The 21,535-nt window shown below is 45.7% G+C and overlaps 1 protein-coding gene across 1 annotated transcript in view; it reads left to right on the forward strand.

Annotated features, from left to right (window-relative positions):
- The window catches only part of LOC138491435 (nucleoplasmin-like), a 405,174-nt gene that overhangs the window by 215,041 nt on the left and 168,598 nt on the right, over positions 1-21,535 (forward strand). The gene's annotated exons all lie outside the window — the stretch shown is intronic.

The following is a 21,535-nucleotide window of genomic DNA, read 5'->3' on the forward strand; positions in this document are numbered from 1 at the left end:
GCGGGTTCTTAACCTGTGTTGTAAGGACCTCGTTCCAAGCATCCTCATTGGCTGGTAGGCCACCCCCCCTTGCCAGAGTTTCTATTAAGTGTTTGGGATTGATTCACAAAAAGTGGGTTACTTTAGCCTACATTGACATCACTCTAGTATATAAATAATGTATCGGAAATTTGGCCAACAGAAAATGTCAACCTGTGCTTAGCCTCCTTATTAATTCCTAAGCTAAAACAGAGTGCAAATATAGAAAGTATTGGCAACAGAAGAAATGCCAAATGCTATTCTACAATATGCAATCCTTTTCTTAGGTTTATTGGACTTTTCCAGGGTTTATTCGTTATCTGGATGCTCTTCTGGTGTTCCTGCTTTCAAAATCTCCCTCTAGACCTCTTCCAGGTCCAGATTTCTAATGTTCTCATTGTTGTGTTCCACATTACTTGCTGGTTGGTTGGGTCTATTGCCAACCTCTGGTAGTTCCTTGTAACAGACAGCTCTATCCACGCCCTAGTTTACTTAACATTGTTTTATTTTCTTGTCATTTACTCAAGTAGGTCACACCAGGACCTCAGTAGTCACTTGGGTAGATCTCACCACGACCGCCTTCAGCACCCAGTTAGAGGCTAGGTCTCACCAAGACTTGCCAATAGCTTTCCTCGACCTCTGCATTTGCGTGGGTAGGGCTCACCAAGACCTCTGCATCCACTTTGATAGGTCTAACCAAAACCTGGCAATGTCTCTCCATTCCCTCTTTTCCTGGTCAGATAGCCAAGATCCCTCTTGGCTATCTGACCGCCTTCACACCCTTGTATCGGAGTCAGAGGTAGCTAGCACTTCCTTCAGTGAATTGTCCAAGTACATTTTTCCCAGTCCGGCAGGAACCAGTGTGGAGCATGTCCTTCTTTCCCCTTCAATGGGATCGGACGGATTCTTTTGAGGTCTGCAAGGTATCCACCCTTGTTCCAATCCTTAGGATTGGCTGGGGTTGCTAGGGATACATTTTGAGATGTTGGGTTGGTATCCATTTTTAGTTTTTTTATCAGATTTTTAAATGTGTATGCATGACTCTCCCTGCATTTAGTTAATTTGATTCTTCTCACATGCTTGCTCCGTGACTTTGTCTGTGTGCAATGTCGTCACCATCTTGAAATCTGTTTGGCACTTGCGGTCCTTTTCCAGTCGTTTCACGTCTTTACACAACTGACACGCTGCTTCCTGCAGCATCGCAGCTTGGCTGCATTCATCACGGTTGTTTCTCAGCATTGTATGGCTCCCTGGAAAATGTTAACTTTGCTTGCGTATTGTTAAAAGCAGTGTGTTTTGGCATATTTAACATTTGCGCAGTGTGCATCGGCTTTTCTATGTGCAACTTCCGGCTGGGATTTGTCACTTCTGATGCTCCAGCTTTGAAGGATCTAATCCTAGTTGTTTAAAAGCCTTAAGTGACAATGGGGTTTTAAATACCTTGAATTAAGTTTTACTGTGCCTTTGTTGGGGTGGTGAGCCAGCAGGATCCCACTCTATCCACCCACTTCGAGGCACATACAGTAGTGTAGACCAACCCAGTCCTTTGCGCTTCCCCCGCCCGTTGAATCCATAGTGAGTGCTCCCATCTTATTACAATCTCTATTTGTGTTTTTTAGCTGAAACCCCCTTCTTGGTTCTCTTAACAAATTTAAAAAAGAAGGCCAAGATGGCGTGCAACCTGCAATAGGGAAGGCAAGCAAATATTGGCTAACCACATTCTTGCTTGAATGTCCGCTTATACACATGCGTTTATGTAGTGGAGAGATGATGGTGAGTAGAAGGTGAGGGGAGGAGGGCAAGTAGACCTCTGGGGAAGAGAAAACCCAATATGTGGCACGGAGCTAAATAAGATTATCTGCTGGTGTCGTAGGTTAACAGAGGTCTAGCAGTCTAAAAAGCAATGTATAACGCAACATGGTTGGAAGAGGCTAAGTAAAGTTGGACCGGCCTCTCTTTATGTAGTCCTCTCAGCAGGCAAGTGCCTTTATGAAGCATGTAAGGCTAAAATAGCCTTTGAATTTTAATTACGTTTTTGGGAGGCAGCACATGCTAGATGTAATGCCTCTGCGGTCTACTAAAAAAAGACATCAAGCTCTATTGGGCACTTCTCTCCCCAAGGGACACAGTCTCCACTTGGAATATCTGGGTGCCTGGTCTCCTATGTTTCCCCATGGACGTTAAATGAAGGGTTTCTCGCTTCTTTAATCTGCCTTCTTCACCCATATATATGGATATTCTACTCCAAAAGATAATAGACAGTGATTTCCCACGCTATTTAAAGGTAAATCCTAGCAGGTGATTGTCTGCCAATCCTCTTACCAGGGTTCAAAGGCCATCCATCCAAGTAGTGTATCCTCTTTCACAGCATTTCCCACAGTACCTTGCTCATACAGTATTTGCTTTGGACAGTGACTAAGCATGCTGGGAGTTGTATGCATATTCGAAAGGGACCTACACCGGCCAGCAAAATCCATGCTCTTCCCCCTAGAGAAGAGACCGATCCCATGATAGACTATTGGATCCTGGCCAGCAATGGGTGATTAAACTAGTCTTTCACGTGTTAGTGAGTGGGAGAAGCCTATGGTGCTGTGAGGAAGGCTCGCAGTATGACTCATTCCCACACTAACTCCGCTGAAGTGTCACAGGCATGTTTTTGCGCATTAAAATGTAAAAGAAAGTGGCATAATGTTCTGTACGTACAACAGCAAAATCCTTAAGAGATAATGCTTTACATTAATTTCTGTTTAGCTTTACATTTTTTACCTGCTTGGACCTACGGCCTTTAACACTAATTGTGCTGAGCACTGCAGAAAGATTCATGCAGCAATAAGATACGCACGGTTTTGAGCCGGTCATTTGGTAATGGCACATTTTTCACTATCTAGGCGGGATGGCGCATGACCACTGTATAATATCAATTTCCTTTCCTAGAATCAATGGGCGTTTAAAGGAAAGTGCATTGAAGCTGCATATTCAGAATATCATGTTCACATTTCTCTGCTTTTTGTAACCGTCTCTGAAAGAGCTGTATGTTGCCTAACAGCATCTGGCAAGCCATTTGACTGTGCACAGCATAAATGCGTGTCTATATATTGTTCCTATGACACAGCAGTCCCATATGGTTTGACAAAGCTGTCAAGCCACATGATTACATAGATAGCTTTTCAACTTTTTATTATAAACCACATATACAAAAAAGCAATTGGGGCTCCAAGACTAAGGGTGGTCCCTGTAACCTTTCCCTCCTTAATGGGGCCCCACCTCCTTACGGTTCCCTACAAAACTAGGTCTTGGAACAGTACCAATTATCTAAAGCCAGGTGACCCCCTGCTTTCTAAGCTAGCCCTACAATAAGGAGGCTGAAAGGCTCGAGCCTTGTCTGACTCCCTCAGGGATTTCTTAGATGACCTAGTGAGGTAATATGATGGCCCTGGCATCCCTTTCCTCCAGATTGTGGTCTTTTAATAATTTCCTCACTCTCACCTGTCTCCTAAACTTCTCAATCACGCCCCTTCTCCTGTCTCCACCCTCCAGCCCCCCTGTTCTCTCCTTCCTAAACTGTCTACTATTGTTCTTTCTCTCCCCAGCTCTCACTTTTCTTTTCTTTTTCTCCCCTCCCCTTCCCGGAAGGACTTCATAAGGCCTTTTACCCCCCCTCCCCTTTCCAGTATTAGTTTCCTCGTAGGCAGTCATGGGGACACTTGGTAGTGTGTTCTCTGATTGAAACCAGTAAGAAGTAAGTTTATGTCCACATTTTGGAAAGTGTTCCCTGGTCTCCCAAAGGGATGTCCTGCTCCGCTAGTTCCCACTCCACCGCTGCTCCATGTCTGGGCAGTCTGTAGTAGATGTTTGGTATCCTATTCAGCTCCTGAGGGTGGAAGCTTAGTCCATTTTGGTTTGGGCAACCAGTCCATTCCTACTGTCCCAGGCCAGATCCTGTCCATTAGGCCCCTATGCATTGTGGCACTTGTAGTTTTGTGGATGGTGCTGCCTCCTGGGGAATCATCTGAAAGATTAGCGAGGGAGCTAGCCAGGGCAGAAGCTGATCGGAATCGGACACAAAATGAAGGCATAAGTGTACATGTATTGCTTCAACTGTATACAAAAAGGGGGCACCTGATATTCCCTGATCCATCCAGGTATCAAACACCCAATTGATCAGGGCGATTCCGGATAATGAGTGACTCACTCGATTTTACTGTTCCTTCCCTGCAGGGAGTTTGATTCAATATAATTCATTTTTAAAGACATGTACTATTAAAAACTCACAATGTACAACAATCTATTAGCCTGTGTTCCACAGGAATACAAGCATAGTACGTTACATATCCATAACATTCAAACTCAAGACAAAGTGCGACTCATGCACATGATGCAGCCCCTCTTACTCTACTGGGGCTGTCCTTTCCTGGGCAAACTCCTGGAAAAGCTGGCCATCTCCCAGCTTAATCTTAATCTTACTGAATCTGTTGGTTGTCTCCATGACCACCAGTCTGGCTTCAGAGCAGCAATAAGCATGGAAACTGCTCTCCTGAACACCCGCAATGACTTGCCCTCCAATCGTTACTCAAACCTTCTGTCTGTCCTCATTCTCCTTCATTGATCCTTTGCTTTCGACAGTCAACCACGCCATCCTGCTCAATCATCTCTGAAAACCTGGGTATTTCTGGTCTGGTCCTAGCCTGGTTGGCCACCTTTCGCACAGGTCGACCCTCCCAGGTCAATCTTGGGCCTTTCCTCTCTTCTATCTCTCGCTCTACTTGTGATGTTCCCCAGGGGTCTAACCTCTCTCCCTGGCTCTATAACCACTACCTGGCACCTCTGGCCCACTGCATCTTGACCTTCTGCTCTAGATTTCAGTGTTATGCGGATGACACCCAGCTCTCCTTCAGGCTCCCCTCAGCCTCTTTTACTCCTTCTCTCATACCCGACTGTCTGCAATTCAGGAATGGTGTCCCTCCAACAATCGTTGCCTTAATGCCAGCAAGACAGAGATCCTCCTCATTGGGGCACCTGCTCTCGTTTTCCCACATTCACTTTGGCCGCCCACCCTGGACTCTCTACCTGCACCTTCCTGTGAGGCTAAGAACCTTAGTGTCATCTTCCACTCCACCCTCTCCTTCTCTCCTCACATCTGTCTCTAAGTCACACTTTCAGTCGCACCTCCTCCGAGGTATTATTCCTTTCTCACTTTCTTCCAGAAGCTCACTGTCTCCAGAGCCATGGTCCTCTCTAGGCTGGACTACTACAACAACCTCTTTCTAAATCTGCCTGCCTCTACTCTTCGTCCTTTCCAACTAATCCAGAACAGGACTGCCATACTTGTCCTTGGCCTGAAGCCCTGGGATCATCTCTCCAGCCCTAAAATCTCTCCACTAGCTCCCTGTGGCTTTGAGGATCAAGTTCAAGACCCTCTGCATCGTCCAAAAGGCTTCCTGGGGCCGGGGACCACGCTACATCCAACTTTCTGTTCCTAAGCATCTTCCTTCTCGGGCCCTCCACTTATACACCTCCAACTCTGAGGGTCAGACGCTTCTCCAGGCATAGAGTGAGGGGTTTGATCCTGTCCTCGGCTGTAGCCTCCCCCTGGAACAGTCTCCCTGCCTCTCTCGAACTTGAGCAGGACCTCCTAAGGTTTAGGAAGCAACTCAACACCTCCCTTTTCACTTCCTCTTTCTCCCTTGCTGATGTCCCTGTCTGTTGCGCATACTGGGTACCTGGCCACCCACTGAATTTACGGGATCAGGCTCCTGCATGATCAGTTGCCCTTGCACTGCCTCCGGGGCCTCCCAACCACTTAAGGCACTGTATCTGCAACCCTACAGTCCCCCGACTCTCTGCACTTAGTAGCCACTTCCCGGGACCATTTATGAGTTACTTTGCACTCCCCCTCCTGGCACTTCTCCCCCTCCGCCCTCCTCCGCACTTGTGCGATCTGATTGACACAGGCCTAGTAAGGTCGTTGTTTTGTCCTCCTTCTGTGCTCCGTTTCTTGTCTTGGCGCACCTAGAAACACAGGCGCGTTATCAATGACTTATCATATCCAAGTCTATTTGCCTCCTAAATCTGCTAATTCTGCAGTGTTTGTACTAAACCTTGCAATATCAATGGGTTGTTCACACAAGTGTTTCGGCCTATTGAGCAGTTGAATAGTGCTCCTATTGTATCAGCCTTCATCAGGACAGAAGATTACATTCATATCTCTCTTGGGAGGTATCCTGTGATGTAATGTCGTGCACATCTGGGTAGCAGTCGGATGGGATTGTTGCCCGGACTCATGTCTGACTGTCCTTGTAATTCCCAAAGAAGCCTCTTGATTCAATTCTACTAGTATTTCAATGACGTTTGTTTGGCGGGTGGTAGGCCTGTCACATAGCCTACGGTCACCATTTAAGGGTTACCTAACGATGGATGCACTGCCCGCCAACGACGTGTCTGGATGCAAAGAGGGGCTGGATCACGTGTATGAGTCGCACTTTGTCTTGATTTTTTAATGTTAGGCACATGTAATGCACTATGCTTGTATTCCTGTGGAACACAGATTAATAGATTGTTGTATATTGTGAGTTTTTAATAGCCCATGTCTTTATACATGAATAATATTGAATAAAACTCCCTGTAGGGAGGGAGCAGTCAAATAGAGTGGTCACTCAATATCCAGAATCACCCTGATCAAATGTGTGTTTGTAGACATATATTTGTTCATGCATGCTGATAGGAACAAAGAGCCCGCTGTTGCCAACGGTGCAACCTTCATGCACTCCTCATGGGGCACTGCCCAGAGTTACAATACAATGATGTCATACACTTGCACTGTAACATTTCAAAATAATGTCAAACATTCAGTATCTCTTTAAACAGGAACATACCTGTGTCGTGTAACCAATGAATATTCAAGATTGCAATAGAAATATAAGGAAGTGTTTTTAATACCAATTTCAAATAAAGTGGATAAATATTGCAGGTTTTCCCAGCCATCCCATGTGCTGTGAAACCCAAAAACAAATCAATAAGTAAGCCACTGTGGTGTTCTGACAAAGTGAACTTGTACAGAGAAGCGTAATCGTCGCGTGAGCCCACTTGAAATTGCAGCATTTCTTGCCATACCATCGTACGCTTGCGACTCAGCCCTGGTTTGGGCGAGTACCTTCCTCTATTTACCTTGACAATACCCTATCAAACGATGGCCCTGCAACAAGCACGGCTACGCTTTTGAGTTTGACAATAGACAGTCTGCTCGCAACTTACCATATGAGAGCATGGCTGACGAGGACATATTTATGGTTTTTGTTTCATTAGGTACAAGGATGAAGGTAAGTACACCTCTTTAACCCCATTAATCTAAGTAAGATCATGATGTTAGACAACACATTAAAACACTTAGTGGTTACATTCACAGGATAAACAATAGAATATGGAATACTTCACTCAAACGCCCAGAGGACGAACATTGTGTTTGACACGCATTGGCATTAGTTGTTACTACAACGTTTTGAGTTTATGTGAATAGTTGACATCCATAATTTATTGGAACTTTATTTGTTACTGTGTTGGACAATTTGCAACCCGCTATCAACACAACTGATGTGTAATTCTGTTACCAAGTTGTTATCTTATGTCTAAATGTTTTATTTTTGTAATTACGCTTTGAGGGGTTTGGGGTCCTCCGACGTATTCCATATCTATGCCAGTAATCACCACAGCTGTGCTGCTTCGGAAAATCTTTCTGCGTCGATGACGTCCATACGCCGTCCTCGAGGACCTCCTCCGACGGCCGACGTCACCAGATGTTACAAGTAGGACACACGACGCCCGTAGCCTCAGTTCCATTTTTTCCGCGAACGTGTTCGCTTCGGAGATCTCGGCACGCCTCGACTCTTTGGAGTTTCTGTTCCTTCGGTTCATCGAAACTGTTAGTTTGTGAAGTATTGTTGGGATGTCTTACTCTTCTTCCACCCCGTGTCCGGGCTTCAAGAAGTGTGGGGACTGCGGGTCCAAGATGTCAGTGACGGACTCGCACGACGCCTGCCTCTGGTGCCTCGGGGAGGCCCACGACACGGATGATTGTGTCGACTGCCAATCGCTTACGTCCAAGGCCTTGCGGGAACGTAAGAAGAAGCTGTCGCTCGGTAAGGTGTCCAAGCCCCGGAAGGCGAGGTCCACCGGGCTTTCGACAGACGATTCGAGGGGTGACTCTCTGCATCGTAGTCGTAAGTCTAGGGGGTCTCGGTCCCGCCACTCCTCTGCCTCTTTGAGGCACTCCCGGAAGCGCAGTCATCGGTCGCCTTCCCCGTCCTGTCGGTGGGTTTCTTATCCCACCAAGCGTTTCTCTCCGGAGGAATGGGCTTCCTTCGGGAAGAAAACGTTGGCGATTCTTGAATCGCAGGGATCCGGTCCGTCCGCGCCTCTGAGAGGGGTCGGTCGTGACCGTACTGGAGACAACGCTCCTACGCCTTTGGGCTCGGGTGGTCGGCACGATTCGCGGGAGAGGTCCCGCTCAGACAAGGGGAATCGTTCCAGTCATGCCCGTTCCAGGTCCCGGTCCTCGACGCGCTCGAGCCCGTGTGCACCTGTGAAGTCTTCGAAGAAGACGTCGACGCCGGTGGTGCCGAGGTCGTCGACGGACTCTCGAGGCTCCGCCTCTGAGGAAGTCGTCGACTCCATCGGCGCCCAGGCTGTCGAAGGACGCGTTCGGGGCTCCACCCTCGAGGCCTGTGTCGAAGCCGTCGATGTTGTTGGCGCCGCGCTCGACGTCGACGCAGTTTCATTTGACGCCTTTCTCGGCTGTGGTGTCGGAGGTACCCCGTGGCACGGGGGAACCCCCTAGAAAGGCTCTGGCCAAGGCAAAACATGTCTTTCTCCCGTATTCTTTGCCCCCTTTCCAGCCTATGGAGTATATTTCCGAGGTGGAAGAGGGTTCTGAAGATGGGTTGGTTCCAGACACGGTGCCAGATGAGATTCTTTCTGGTCATAGCCAGATTGAGGACTTGCGTCAGTCACTGCTTGACACCAGTGGTCTGGACACATCTCCGGAGGTGGAGTTCTGTAGGCCTGAGCCTGGCACCCATGCCGAGTCATCGTACCGGCGCCTTATGTTGAGGGTCATGGACTTCTTGGGGTGGTCGGCACCCCCAGTTGATTTTGTGCAGAATGACCTCGACCAAGGTCCACCCACTGACCCGGTACTGTCATTCCATATGGCTCTGCAAAGAAGGGTGGCAACGGCTTGGACTGCTCCGGAGAGTCTCCCGGCAGTGGGCAAGTCTTTGCCGCGAAAATACCGCCCAGCCAGTAGTGACCCCTGCTACTTGACCACGCACCCCACTCCGGAGAGTTAGTTGGTGCAGGCGGCTACGGCCCCAGCAAAGCAGGTGTCGTATCCTACCATCCCTCCTGATAGGGACGACAAGCGTTTTGATGGCTGGGCGAAGAAAGTGTTTTCTTCAGGGGGTATGGCTCTTCAGGCGGCCAACTGCGTATGTGCCTTGTCACGTTTCACGCAAACTGTGTGGAACTGTATTTCATTAGCGGCTGAACATATTCCCAAAGGGGACGAACGGGGATGGTTTTCTTGCTATTATTCGGGACGGCAAGGATGCCATGTGTGAGTCCGTTCAGTCGGGTTTGGACATGGCAGACTGGATCAGCCGGTCCATGGCGGCGAGCACCGTGATACATGGCGGCGAGCACCATGATACGCAGGTTTGCGTGGTTGAGGAAGTCGGGGTTTGCTCCTGATGTGCAAGCCAGGCTCCTCAACATGCCCTTTGATGGTTAGCATCTTTTTGGCAGCAAGGCTGACGAGAGCCTTGAGAGGTTGCAGACCTCCAAAGCTGCAGCGAAGTCGTTGGGCGCTGCAGTCCGCCAACCTCCGCCTTTTCATCCTAGGGGACAGCAGTGGAGGGGAGGTTTCTTTCGTTATTACTCATCCTTTATTAAAGCGAGAGGAGCTGCCAGTCAAAGGGGCAACCGTAGGAGTGCCAGAGGTGGAAAAAAAGGTACTAGAGGTGCCATGGCCGTGCGAGCAGTTGCCTCTTTGCCCTCAGGCAACGCCGCAGCCGCTTCTTCTCAGTCACGAGGCCCATGCTTCGCCGGTTGGGGGAAGGTTAGCGCATCATCTTGTAGAATGGCGTGCCATTACTTCAGATGTGTTGGTTCTGGAGATCATAGTCCACGGCTACTGTTTTCCTTTCCGGCAGAGGCCTCGCGACAATCCACCAGGGAATCTCTCTTTGAAGAGTCCGGATCCGCTCCTTGCGCAGGAAATTCAATCCCTGCTGGAGAAAGGCGCCATAGAAATGGTGCCTGTAGCGGAGAGGAACAAGGGATAGTATTCCCCTTATTGTTTGATTTTGAAGAAAGACGGGGGATTGAGACCCATCATGGACTTGCGCGGTTTGAACAAACTCCTCAGGAAGGACAAGTTCAAGATGGTTACTCTCAAGTCCTGCAGGCCCTTCAACTTCAGGACTGGTTGGTGTCTCTCGACCTCAAGGAACTTATTTTCATGTGCCGATCCATCCCAAGCACAAGAAGTACCTGAGGTTTGCGGTTGGCAACTCGCATTTTCAGTTTCGGGTCCTGCCGTTCGGATTGACCTCCGCCCTGAGGGTTTTCACCAAGCTCATGGTGGTGGCAGCGTATCTCAGGAAAGGGGGGATTCACGTCTACCCCTACCTGACGATTGGTTGATCAGGGTGCGCTCTCCTGAGCAAGTCCTGGATCATCTGTCTGTCACCTGCCACTCCCTTCACAGGCTGGGCTTCTCCCTCAACTTAAAGAAGTCCCACTTGACGCCAACTCAGCGGCTCCAGTACATCGGAGCAGTGCTCGACACGTCCCTGGGGCAGTGTTTTCCTCCCCAGGTGAGGGCTCATCACATTCAGCAGATGGTGCACAAGTTCCAACATGCACAGAGTCTCCCTGCGTTCGAGTTCTTGAGATTGCTCGGCCTCATGGCATCCTGCATTCTTCTGGTGCCAGAGGCCAGGTTGCGGATGAGATCTTTCCAATGGGCACTCAAGCTCCAGTGGTCTCAGTCCTCCGGCAGGATGTTGCACCCTGTTCAGGTGCCGTCCTCGGTTGCCCAGGACCTTCTGTGGTGGGCTGCCAAAGGCAATCTAATGAAGGGGGCTCCTTTTTGGCTACCCTGGCCGGAGGTGACGATCGTGACGGACGCATCCCGCACGAGATGGGGAGCTTCTGCCAACGAGTTGACAGTCAGCAGTCGTTGGTCTCCGTCGGAGTCCAGACTCCATATCAATCTCTTGGAGCTGAGGGCTGTCAGGCTTGCGCTGAAGGCTTTTCTGCCGACTGTGCGAGGAAAGAATGTCCTGATTCTGACGGACAACACTGTGGCCATGCACTACCTCAACAAAAAGGGGGGTGGGGCAGGGTCACTTCCTCTGTGCAGGGAGGTAATGCAGCTCTGGTTCTGGCACATCCAGCAGGACATTTCGATCTCGCCAGTTCATCTGGCCGGAGACGGAAACGAGACGGCAGACGCTCTGAGCAGGCAGAGCACGATCTCTCACAAGTGGGAGCTGGCTCAGGAGATTCTCCTGGAGATCTTCGCCCTTTGGGGGACCCCTCAAGTGGATCTCTTCGCCTCCAGTGTCAACCGGAAGTGCAAAAGGTTCTGCTCGCAGGAATTTCCTCCAAACGGAGCCTTAGGGGAAGCGTTCGTGGTGGAGTGGTCCTTCCCGCTGTTGTATGTGTTTCCTCCAGTCCCCGTCATTCTGCAAGTGCTGAGGAGGTTACGGAGGTTTGGTTCTCGGATGATCCTCATTGCTCCGTCATGGGCCCGGAGGACGTGGTACCCGGACCTTCTGGACTTGTCCATCTGCCCTCCACGTCGTCTTCCCTACCGAGACCATCTTCTCTCACGGGAGGGGGGGGGGGTCAGGTTCTCCATCCAGAGGTCAGATCCCTCAACCTTCACGCTTGGCTTCTGAAAGGTTGAGGTATAAGGATTGGGACATCCCTGAAGACGTGATGGAGGTGTTGCTTTCGGCCAGACGGCCGGCAGCAAAGTCCCTGTACCGTTGCCGTTGGTGGAAGTTCTGCGACTGGTGCAGGGTTCAGAATGTGGATCCTTTTTCATGTGACATTCCTGTCGTTTCTTTTTTTTGCTTTTTGTCCCACAAGGCCCTACAAGTGGGTACCATTAAAGATTACCTGGCGGCGCTGTCTATATTTAAGCGCTTGTCTGAGGAGTGTACTTATTTTAAAATCCCTTTGATTTCTCAGTTTCTGAAAGGGCTCACTAATGTGTTCCCTCCGTCACCTTTCCAGGTGCCCGGTTGGGATCTGAACCTTGTTTTCAAGTTTCTAATTGGTGCTCCCTTTGAGACTTTGCATTCTTGTCCTTTTGGAACTGTTGACACTTAAAACTGTGTTTTTAGTTGCGGTCACTTCTGCTCGCAGAGTGAGTGAGTTACAGGCACTTTCAGTTAAGCCACCTTTCACTGTGTTTCATAAGGACAGGGTTGTCCTTGGAGTTTGTCCTTCCTTTCTTCCGAAGGTGGTGTCAGAATTTCATTTAAGCCAGAAGGTTATTCTTCCGGCGTTTTATCCTCCTCCACATCCTGGTAAGGAAGAGGAGAGGCTCCATAGGCTGGATCCTAGGAGAGCTTTAAGCTTCTACATTTCCTGCATGTCCCGGGTCAGAGTGGACGATCAACTCTTTATTGGTTACGCTGGAAGGCGTTTGGGACAAGCTGTTACTAAGCAGACTGTCTCGATGGATCATCTTGGCAATTTCCGAATGTTATCGCTTGGTGGGTAAGGACCCTCCGGTAGGCTTACTACCAGGGGTATGGCTGCCTCTACTGCCCTGCAGAGAGGTGTTCCCATTCGTAACATCTGTGATGCAGCCACCTGGGCTTCGGTCCATACTTTTGTACGTCACTACTCCCTCGATTCTATCTGGGGCAGGATCTGGCCTTTGGCAAGGCGGTCCTTTACTCTGCAATTTGATTGGGCATTCTAAATTTGTATATTCTAAGTTCTTTTCCCTCCTCCTTACATTGTTACTGATTTGGGAGTCTGTCATAGATATGGAATACGTCGGAGGACCCAATCCCCTTGAAGAACAAGTTACCCTCTTACCTGTTAATGTTCTTTCGATGGGATGGTCTGACGACTTATTCCATATCGCTCCCTCCCTGCCTACCCCGCTACAGAATTTCTTATGCGATTGCAGCTTACTTTTCCGCAAGGCTTTCTGTGGTCATACTGGCAGAAGATTGGTGCCACACGTTCTGGGAAAAAACTACAACTGAGGCTTCGGGCGTCGTGCGTTCTACTTATAACATCTGGTGACGTCGGCCGTCGGAGGAGGTCCTCGAGGACGGCGTACCGATGTCATTGACGCAGGACACAGATGCCGAAAGATTTTCCGAAGCAGCACAGCTGTGGCGATTACTGTCATAGATATGGAATACGTCGTTGGACCATCCCATCGAAAGAACGTTACCAGGTAAGAGAGTAACTTGTTCTTCTCTGTGCAAGTTCAGTTTGTCAGAACATGCCGGTGGCTTACTTAATGATTTGTTTTTGGGTTTCACAGCACATGGGATGGCTGGGAAAACCCGCAATATTTATCCACTTTATTTGAAATTGGTATTAAAAACGCTTCCTTATATTTCTATCCAAGCTTGAATATTCATTGGTTACACGACACAGGTATGTTCCTGTTTAAAGAGATATTGAATGTTTGAAATTTTGTTACAGTGCAAGTGTATAACTCTTATTGTATTGTAACTCTGGGCAGCGCCCCGCGAGGAGTGCATGAAGTTTGCCCCGTTGGCAACAACGGGCTCTTTGTTCCTATCGCTTTGTTGCGAAGGTCTTGGTGTGGCCTACAGACCTTCTACCTTCTTGCACCTGAAATAGTTCTGAATTTACTTGATCCTCTTACCCATCCTATATGGTAATCTGACAAACCTTAAACTAGTAGTGCCCCTCAACCCCACCCCCTTTTTCTTACGATTCATGCATGCTGGTGTCAGAGGTTCCCTTCAACTCTCCACACCACCTCTGCAGTCCTTGGTCTCCCTTTACAGAGTCAATTCCATTACCCTATCCCAATGGTTACAAATCACCATGAACAGATTATGGCAAAGAGCTATTTATAAATGAGTCGGTTTAACAGATATAACTTGTATACAGAATGCATTCACGAGAAATGCTTACGACAAGTAATCGCACATGCCCTACATCTGTGGCTGACCAGTCAGCTGGTCTGACTCTCAACTTCAGACATAGATTGAATGCATGAATTCTCTATTGCCACAGCAGCCTCCACTAAGGCCTTATCTTGTACTTCACCTTCAGAAGAAACAGCCCATGTGGCGCATATATTTTATCAGTTCACTGCTTCATTTGGCTCATCCTTGGTCTCTGGTATTTTAAAAAATACCTGCCTGCAGTACGTTTGCGCATGCCATTACTGACACTATCCCATCCCTTCATGCCTCTTTGAGAGCATCACAGCAGTGGTTTTCTCCTGCCTTCTTGCATGTCGTTTTCAGTGCCACAGTCAAATCTTTGTGTTTGGAATGCATGGGGGAGGGGGCGTGGAGAACTTCTGACTTGTAAGGCTCTTTGTGAAGGAAACAAATCAGAAGCAGACCCAAACAAATACATTCAAGGGGTTAATCCATGAATGCTATTCCAAAAGGATCATCTATGCCTATTGAAGTAATCAGAAGAATATTTAAGCTTGCAAATAAATGACTGTTTAAGCCTAAGGTATCGCCTTGTCAGTTTCTGGAGCAGTACGATTTATATTACCTTGGCTAACACGGCACAAGAAAACTGAACCCAAAATATGGAAGATACCACGATGTAGCGGATCAAAATGAAGCTGAGAGAGCTTTTGAAAAAGCTTGCACACTCAACAATGGCATGTTCTTTCTAAGCCAATGCAGATTTGAGTATATTTTACAGAGCGGATTAATCATCAAAAACCTGCAAGCTTTGACCTACAATGCAAGATCCTCCAACAAAATATGCATCAGGACTTCAGAAAGATTATGAACAAACTTATCAGTGGGAGGTGTTATTGTGTGGGACTAATCTAAGTATAACATTGAGGCTGAGAAGCAACTGAAAGATGAAAGTTGTTATGAAATAAAAGAAATGAAATAAATAGACGAGATGAAAAATCGAGTTAGATAATTTATTACAAGAATTTAAATATAAAAATCTACTTGATGGGGAAGAAATTCTATATATGAAAAAAGACTTCCTCGTCACACCGATGTATTTCATTCCGAAAATACATGAAAATATAGAAGAGCCACCAGGTAGGCCTATTATTTCATCCAAAGGCTCTTAACTAGAAATTGTATCCAAATATTTGGATCTTTGTTCAACCTTTTGTTAAAGAACTTAATTCTTATAAAAGAGACAACAGATCTACTCACTAAAATACAAAACATTGAGTGGGAACCAGAGTTTCTACTGGTTTCTTTTGACGTGGTATCACTATATAAAGCAATTGCACACATTCAGGGTTTGCAAGCATGTCAATACAAACAGAACAAAGTTATTTTAACACTTCTTAAATTCTGTTTAGAACACAACATTTTCCTATTTGAGGATCTTGTATACAGACAGAAAACTGGTACAGCCACGGGATCATGCATAGCCCCAACATATGCCAATCTATATATGGGGTGGTGGGAACAAGTGGCATGGTCGGAAGTTAATGACTATCATTACCATGATTATTTGTTGGTATAGATATATAGACAATCTATTCATAGTGTGGAATGGAACACATAAAGTCTTGAACAACAATGAATTTGAGATGAACAGTTGTTAGCAGTTCCTCTCAACTTGCTTCCCTTGATCTTGAATTAGTTATCGTGAAAAACAAGATAGAGAGCAGACTCCACAGAAAAAGGGTAGCTTCTAATTCTGTTTTCCATGGTAAGAGTCATCCCAACAATCTAAAGCAGAGTATTCCGTATGGAGAAATGATAAGGGCTAAGAGGAATTGCCAGAGGAATTACGTTTTTCAAATTGAAGCATGTAACATGGGAGCACGGTTTTTAGAAAGAGGCCATATGAAACAAAGTATTATCAGGGCATATAGCCAAACGGCACATCAAGACCTATAAGATCATCTAAAAACTAGCAAAAAAGACAAGGCTGATGCGATTAGATTTATTACCACATATCGTTTACAAGCAGAAGCCATGAAGAAGATATCTTCTAAACATTGGTCTATTTTACAAGCAGATAATGATCTTCATATGGCAATAGGTGCTAAACCCCAAATTACGTTTGCGAGAGCTAAATCACGGAAAGATCTCGTATCACCGAGTATGCCTCCCAGAAAAATGGCCTCAGACAATTGGCTAAATACGAGAACCAGTAATAATGTAATAATTGCAAAATGTGTAAATATACTGTAAGGAAAGAGAAAGTATTGTATGGCATTGGGTCCACAAAGCATTGGAACATTACACAAAAGATAACTTGCCTTACAAAATTCGTAGTATATGCGATATGTCCATGCAAACAAATGCATATTGGGTCAACAATTTGCCAATTTAAAACACGCATTTTGCAACATTATAGGGGAATTCTCAATAAAGATGTCAATTGTCCACTAGCAGTGCAGTTTGCAGAGAAGCATGGAAGTGATGCCTCTTATTCTGTTTTTTGCATTAGCCATTACACAAAAGAAGAGGCAATAGAGAGAGAAAACTATGGCAGCTAGAATCTAGATTGATAGTGACATTTGATACTAAACAACCTAGAGGTCTAATGCTGGAGAAGAATTGGACATACATTTACTTGATGATTGTATTGGAAAAACAGGGGAAACTGGTCCACAACTACATAAACCGATGAATGTACAGGCAACGAAGTAAGAACATGCTCATCACTGAGCACTTTTTGGAGCCGAATCGCACCCTTGATGATTTTCAAATTGCAGTACTGAAAGGTAACTTTTAGGGGAGAAAATGCATGAAAAACACAGAAATGGTTTGAAGAGATATTGTAGAGGATCAGGTGTACACATCATCTCTGGTTCCCACCCCCTTACCTCTGTCATATTGGAACAGCAGTAAGAGAGCATTGTGTGACACCAGGTATTGTCCCAATACCACATCGAAGATACAAGAGACCTTCTGCACTTAGACAACCATATTGAATGTACCCTTACACTGACGTGATGGAAAGATGTTCGCATACACCCTTGGACATTGAGGAGCAGTAAGTGAAATCAGATGAGGGCAGAGTGACGTCATGAAGAGAAGACACAAAGACATACCGAAATGAAATGCGAATACTTAAAGAATAAAGATGTAACTGAAGTAATAAGAGAAACATGTAATCGAATAAGAAAGAAATCATGTGCACCAAAGCAATAAGAAACAAAGTAAACGTATATACGCAGAAATGCAAGTTAGATGAGACCTATAGAAGCTTGCTGCAGTAGAAAATATAATGTGACTAGAGCAGCCATGATTTAAAGATGGAAATCTGACTCATGTTGAAGCTAAGCTACCTCAGAAACCGACCACAGCTGCAGAGCTAAGAGGCGCTGGAAAAAAGCTTTGTGTGAGGAACAAAGAATATCGGTTGGCCTCGAATCAAGCATGCCACATCAAGGAATGGTAATGTTTATTTATAAAGTGCCTATACATAGGCAGTGTTTCAAAGCTCTCAAGGAGGGTGAGCACACGGGGGAGAAAAAACTGTCGCTCAGATATAGCAAATAGGCCTGACAGCGATTCTGCGTTTTCGTCAAGTGCACATTAAGGCGTGAAGACAAGGGAGAACCGACAGATGATCTTCAGGCAGAGATGCATTCAGATCGTACAAGTGCAAGACAGTCAAGGGCGGGGGTGGAGAGATCCAAGTGCACCCAGTCAGACTGGGATACGTGCGGAGAGAGAGAAGCTCTCTTGGATTCATACAGAAGTGCAGTGAGAGGGATGGGGTGCAGGGCCCTGAGTCAAGTGCGTAGAGGACTGGCAGGAGTGCCAGGGACATGGGAGACTGAGGTACACCAAGTGGCCAGTCAGCAAAGCTGTATGGAATAGGAGAAGAGATGGAAAGAGCAGAGATCTAGGTTAGCAGGGTAGGGGGAAGAGTGAAGGAGGAGAAGGTTGTCTTGGGGAGTTTCCGGAATTTATGAAGATTGGGGGTCACGTAACTAGTTAGTATGGACGAGTCTCATTCGTTATCGGAATTATGTACGTAAGACTTATTTCTTAGATCGCTTTGCTTGATCGAAGTATTGGACAATCAAGGATGCAGAAAGGATGTGTGAAGTAGAGCAGCCAAGTCTCCAGAGGCCAAGAGGAGTAATGACACACAGCTTAATTGAATTAAATGGCACTAAATAAAAGGTCGAAATGGACAAAATCGTGGTCTCCTAGCATGCGATTCAGAACTTGAAAACAAGGCCTATTCATTAGGTTCCAGGCGAAGATAGTGGTGTACCTACACTCCCTTAACAGTTCCAGAGAAGAGAACAGTCGGCAAGGTCAACTCCAAAGAAGAGGCCTTGGCTTAGGACCTGACTGAGAGAGATGGACTAATTGGGCAAGTGTTGAACAACAATGAAGGTAATTTCGACGCTCAGATCCCTCGTTTTTGGTTTTACCAGGTTATTCAATCCTGCATTGGAATTAGTTAATCATAAATTCTCAATGAGTCTGACTGTCATAAGTATTAGTTTTTATTTTGCTTGAAGGAAAGTCAGCTGACACGTGTTTCGACCCCCTGGGTCGTTGTCAAGGCTGTACGTGAAACAGTATAAGTAAGAAACCAAAATCAAAAATTATGAGAATATACAGTGTATATAGTATGCCAAGGATAAATTGCAAGTATAGTGTAAATAGATATAGTCATGTCACATAATGAGAAGTTGAACACAATATACAATGGATTCATCATATCCTTGTGGCATAGCAAATTAAATGGAATAAATCATGTAAGAAAGGTTGGAAACATTACCATGGTTCAGTCGAGCAAGGGATGGTATCAAACAAATGATGTTGTGATGATAATAGAGAAACATCCAGTCATAGCACACTATGACCTATGGATGGCTTACATGTTTTACCGTATTTCTTTTTTCAGTTTCTTTTACTGATGACTATACTCTACACCAACATATATTTCTGGATATCTGCTACCCACTAATCAGGGTAAGTAGGCCCGACTATAAATACACCTCTTCCTGAATGCGCTTAGTTGCCTCCACAGTATTTTCTTATTTCCATCCCTTATCTTTTCTTTTTGACTTAGGTGGATAACACCTATACATCCCAGTGGTTTTTCTTCCTACCAGGACACTCGGTACGTGACACTCTATTCACCATTCTTGCATGCCAGGTCCCCTATCACACTACTTTCTCTACCCTTTCACTTACAAACTTGTACTCAATATCCTCTTCACTGCCTGTACACACCGTGATTGATCTTAACTTTTCCTGTGCTTCTGACCATTTTCTTAGGGCACACTGCCTCTTCAGATGTTTTCACCCGTTAACCCTTCGTGCCCATGACATGCTCCCACGTGTGTGTTGCCAAGAAGCATAAGACAATTATCAAGTGTAATGTACACTGATTTCCTTGTCTCTATTTGTTTTCCCTTATACTGGATGTTTCTCTATTATCACATCATTTGTTTGGTAACATCCCTTGCTCGACTGAACCATGGTAATGTTTCCAACCTTTCTTACATGATTTATTCTATTTAATTTGCTATACCACAATGATATCATGAATCCATTGTATATTGTGATCAACCTCTCATTGTGACATGAATATATCTATTTACACTATACTTGAAATTCAACCTTGGAATACTATATAGACTGTATATTCTCATAATTTTTTATTTTGGTTTTTTACTTGTACTGTTTCATGTGCAGCCTTGACAACGACCCAGAGGGTCGAAACACGTGTCGGCTGACTTTCCTTCAAGCAAAATAAAAACTAAGACTTATGACAGTCAAAGATTCATTGATAATTTATGATGAACTAATTCCAAAGCAGGATTGATTAACCTGGTCAAACCAAATACGAGGGATCTGCGTGTTGAAATTACCTTCATTGCTGTTCAACTAATGTTTCCTGGTACTTTCTAGGGGGTACCATTGGAAGTGTTCCCTGACGCACCACCTCCAATTAGCAGTTTATTAATTGCATCTGCATTACTTTGGCGATACTATAGCGCACCATGTACCATACCAACCTCTAGGTTCCATACATAGCTAATTGGGAAAGTGGGTAGTAGTCTGACGTTCCCTGCACCAGAATTTCGTTTTGCTTACGTGCTGCTAATGAGCCGAATCATGGTTGGGAGAGAATACCATCCAATCATAAGGGTCCATGTAGCAGTGTGTTCTACATTTTTGCAGAAGCAAATACGCTGTTATTTGACTATTAATCTGTATTCAGGGATAGTTTTAGGCGTGTCTACTAGATAAGGGGCATCCAATAATGATACTAATACTTATGAGCTATAGTTACATCATTTCCCTTCACCAATCCCTCCCGTCAATAGGTTTTTGAAGTTTGCCACATAGGATGGCATCCTAGCTGATTAACTTTGAGGTATAAAGCCTTTGTATAATCAAATTATTATTGTAAGTGCGTGGACTAAGATTCGCTGTTCGCCGTGTTGCCGCACTTTATTGAGCTGATAATTAAGTAGCATTTTGCCAAATTCTTGAGTCTGTCTAGTTATTTGTGTCTGAGATCTTTACTGGTAATTCCATCTGGCACTTGGAATGCTCCAGGTACATCTGCACATTTTGGTAGCAGGGGATGGTTCTGATCCAGTCGCCCAGGCCCAGATCCAGACTCTGGACTATCAATATTAGCTAGAAGATCGCAGAGCTTGCTGCAGAGAGTGGAGTAACGACGCATGTGACACAGTGTGCCAGTTGGCAGGGGCACCTTTGATGAAATTCCGGTCAGAGCAGGCGCCCCATGGACAGAAGGCGAAGTGGTTGATAGGGGAAGGGTTGATCCCGAGGGACTCGAGCCGAGCATTAGATGTAAGTAGAGCATCGTCCGTGGCAAATAAACGGGATGGGACTATATATAATGAGAAATGCCTGGTTCCAAGAGAGGCGAAATGCACTAACACTGAAAGCAGGGTATATGTTTTAAGGATACCGGAGGCAAGGCCAAGATAAGTGTGTATCAAACTCCAAAATGGGATAAATGGTGAGATGCACTAAATTTACTAGAGACAGTAAAGAACAGCATTTGCAAAAGTGCACATGTTTATAGGGTTATAAATATATCAGCGTAAGACTTTTATTGTGCGTAGACTAAGATATAAAACGATAGTAATTTAGGTGTTCATCACATTTTAAAATCAAGAGATTAAAGAAAAATGAAAAATATTTAAACGGGAGATTCTTAGTGTCGATAATAATGGGACAGCAAGAATTGATGGAAAGTATAAATGAAGTAATAAAGAGCATTATCGCACAGATTTTTTTTTTAATTGGTTAAATACATT

The sequence above is a fragment of the Ambystoma mexicanum genome, chromosome 10 (genome assembly GCF_040938575.1).
Source record: "Ambystoma mexicanum isolate Mex_15411 chromosome 10, UKY_AmexF1_1, whole genome shotgun sequence".
NCBI lineage: Eukaryota > Metazoa > Chordata > Amphibia > Caudata > Ambystomatidae > Ambystoma > Ambystoma mexicanum.